At 41.3% G+C, this 3,536-nt stretch overlaps 1 pseudogene; it reads left to right on the top strand.

The window, feature by feature from the left end:
- Window positions 1-1,916: 1,916 nt before the first annotated feature.
- Window positions 1,917-3,240, top strand: LOC101576366 (annotated as a pseudogene).
- Window positions 3,241-3,536: the final 296 nt, after the last annotated feature.

Raw genomic sequence — 3,536 nt, 5'->3', positions numbered from 1 at the left:
AGTCCACCCTGGGGGCGGGGCTGGTGCCTGGGATCCAACCAGAGTCTCTGCACTTTGCCTAAGCTTGCCTATGCAGTCACTTTAGTCCACTGAGCTATCTCATTGACCCATCCATCGATTTTTTAAGAAAACCTTTACTTGGTGTGCTAATCTGGATTGGAAGTTATTTGCTTTTAACGCTTGAAATACTTCATTCCAAGCTCTTCAGGACTGTAGGGTCTGTGTTGAAAAGCTTGCTGTAACTCTAATGACTTCATATATGATTTTTTTGTCTTTCTGTTTTTAAAATTGTGTTCTTTCATTGAATATGTGGCAATTTTAAAAAGATACATGTTGGTGAGCTTCTTTTTTCATTATAGATGTTTAGTGTTTTGGTAGCCTGGCTTGCTAGTCAGTTGAGCCCTTTCTCATATTTGGGGATTCTTCTGCTATGATTTTTGTAACATACTAATAATTCTATCTGTATTTTCTTCAGGTTTTCCTCTAACTCTTCCTTCAAATTGTCCATTTCTGGAACATACGAATTCTATAATTTTTTTATTTGAGTTTTTTGTTCTTTTTCAGAGACTTAACAAGGTTTTTTTTTTTTTTTTTTTTTTTTTTTAACATCACATGACGAGATCCCCTTGACAGCTCTCATTCAAGCCTTGGCTAAGAGACTTTTGTGCTTCACATCATCTTGGACCTAATTTATAGTTTTCCTGAAATATTCATACGCTATAAGTTAACCACATAGCCACAGTGTAACTTGAAGGGAGGATGAAAAGTGTAGTCCTTCTGTGACCAAAAAAAAAAAAATAAATAAACAAAGCAAGATTGAATAGTTAGCAGTATTTTAAGGTTTTAATGAATCTCCCTGTATGTTTGGAGGCTAAAAATTTGAAGGAGATCTGGACACATCCTGGGTCTCTGCAAAGAAAAGTGATCTAAAATTCAGAAAGCCTTTCAAGTCAGAAACTGTATCAAGGAGTTCTTTGTTCTTTATGTCCTTTAGTAGATTTTTTTCTAAAATTAATTTTATTTGTGCATTTTATTTATGAATTTATTTATTTGTATTTTTAGGGAAGGGTCTATAGGGTGTTCAGTGTCTCACTACTAGATCGGACTACTAGTGATCCACCTGTTTACAGCCTCCCAAGAGCTGGGATTATAGGGATGCTCCACCACGCCCAGTCTCAATTGCTGAGTCATCATGCCCCGAGGTGGGGCCAGCATGGCAGGCCCTGGGATCAAACCCCTGGCCCTTATGCTTGCTTGCAGATGCTTTAACCCGCTGAGCTAGTTAGCCGGCCCAAATTTGTGTATTTTAGATAGACATAATGAATATATTCATTTAGAGGAAGCTTGTACCTGTACATAATATTTCTGGATTTTTTTTCCCCCAAACCCCTCTCCTCCCTTCAACTCCTTATGCCCTCCTTATTTACCAAAGCTTTGTTTGGTTTCCATTTTCTTCTTTATATTCTTTTTTTCTTTTTCCTTTTCTTCTCCCCTATTCCTTGTTCCCCTTCTTATTTGAATATCTTTCTATTTGTCAGCATCTATGCAATTTTTGTCCTTATTTATCCTTTCAGTTTCTCTCACTAGAGAAGCCATGTGATATTTTTTCCTTTTCTTAGATTAAACCTATTGGTACATTTTAGAAACACATCATAATCATATTCATCATAGAGAACTTGTACCCTAAATGATTTAAAAAGATCAGCCAAGCTTTTTTTCCCCCATCAGGGTGGTAGTGCCTGAGTAATGTTACCATTACTCTGCGGAGAGGACTGTTGGTATTGGCGAAGTCTAAGTTAGGACTGGAGGCACTTTACGGTCTTCAATCAAGTTAAGGGTACAAAAATACAGATCAATAAGACCTCTAACTTGGAAAAGCAGAGCCATACTTCAAAGAAGCATCATCAGCATCACCACCAGCAGCAGCAGTAGCCACCGCTGCCACCACCAATACCTGCAAAAGGGCAACAGGCCAGTAGTCAAAATGAAGGTTTGACTATTGACCTGAAGAATTTTAGGAAGCCAGGAGAGAAGACATTTACCCAGCATAGCCACCTCTTCATGGGCAATCTTTCCCCTGATATCACTGAGGAGGAAATGAGGAAACTGTTTGAAAAATATGGGAAAGCAGGAGAAGTTTTCATTCACAAGGATAAAGGCTTTGGCTTTATCTTCTTGGAAACACAAACTCTTGCAGAGATTGCCAGTGTAGAGCTGGTTAATATGCTTCTCCATGGAAAGCAACTGCAGATGTGCCTTGCCTACCATCGTGCATCCTTTATGGTCCAAAACCTTCCTCAGTACTTGTCCAACGAACTACTGAAAGAAGCCTTTTCTATGTTTGGCCAGGTGTAAAGGGCTGAAGTCATTGGGGATGATGGAGGAAGACCCTCAGGAAAAGGCATTGTTGAGTTCTCAGGGAAGCCAGCTGCATGGAAAGCTCTGGACGGATGCAGTGAAGGGTCTTTCCTACTAACCACATTTCCTCGGCCTGTGACTGTGGAGCCTACAGAGCAGTTAAATGATGAAGAAGCCCTTCCAGAAGCTTGTTAAAAAGAAGCAGCAATTTCACAAGGAGCAAGAGCAGCCACCTCGATTTGCACAGCCTGGCTCCTTTGAATATGAATATGCCATACACTGGAAGGCACTTAATGAGATGGAGAAGCAACAGCAGGATCAAGTGGACTGCAACATCAAGGAAGCCTGTGAGAAGCTGGAGATCGAGATGGAGGCTGCTCGCCACGAGCACCAGGCTATGCCGATGAGGCAGAATTTGATGAGATACCAAGAACTTCGGAGAATGGAAGAACTGCATAACCAAGAGGTCCAAAATCAAAAGCAACTGGAGCTCATGCAGGAAGAGGAGTGTAGGTGCCGTGAAGAAGAAATACTGCACCACCAAGAAGAAATGATGCGGAGACAGCAGGAAGGATCAAGGGAACCTTCCCTAGTGCCCAAGAAGAAGAGATACGGATGGACTAAATGGCTTAGAGAGGTGCTATGGGCATAAGCAACAGAGGCACCATGCCCCCTCCTCCATTGCCCGCTGGTACCCCAGCTCCTCTAGGACCTGAGACTATGATGCCTTATGGAACCTTGTAATTGACACCGCCAATAACTGAGCACATTGACCAGACTGCTACAATGGAAGGAATTGGGGCAATTGGTGGAATCCCTCCTGCTTTCAACTGTTCAGCTCTTGGAGCTGAATTTGCTCCAAACAAACATCACCTGTACTAATAAAGTTGTAGTGTCTAGTTTCCTGAAACGCATTAAAGAAGGAACTCTTTTGGACTAGCCAGAATTCTACTTAGAAAAGTGTTAGGGATTCCTCCCAATAGTTAGGTTTTCCCTGCCTGTTCTACTCCAAGGGAGCATGCTGGAGGCAGAGGGCAAAGGTTCGGTGATATTTAACAAATTCTGTGTAGTTGGTTTAATTGGTTCTGTGTGATGCATTCCTGAAATTTCAAATATAATGAATTGTTGAAGGCTGAGGGCAACCATGTAGAACGATTCCTTAGAGTCCCATTGATCTT

The sequence above is a fragment of the Octodon degus genome, unplaced genomic scaffold (genome assembly GCF_000260255.1).
Source record: "Octodon degus isolate 3935 unplaced genomic scaffold, OctDeg1.0 scaffold00058, whole genome shotgun sequence".
NCBI classification, from domain to species: Eukaryota; Metazoa; Chordata; class Mammalia; order Rodentia; family Octodontidae; genus Octodon; species Octodon degus.
This window is presented reverse-complemented; position numbering and strand designations above follow the sequence as displayed.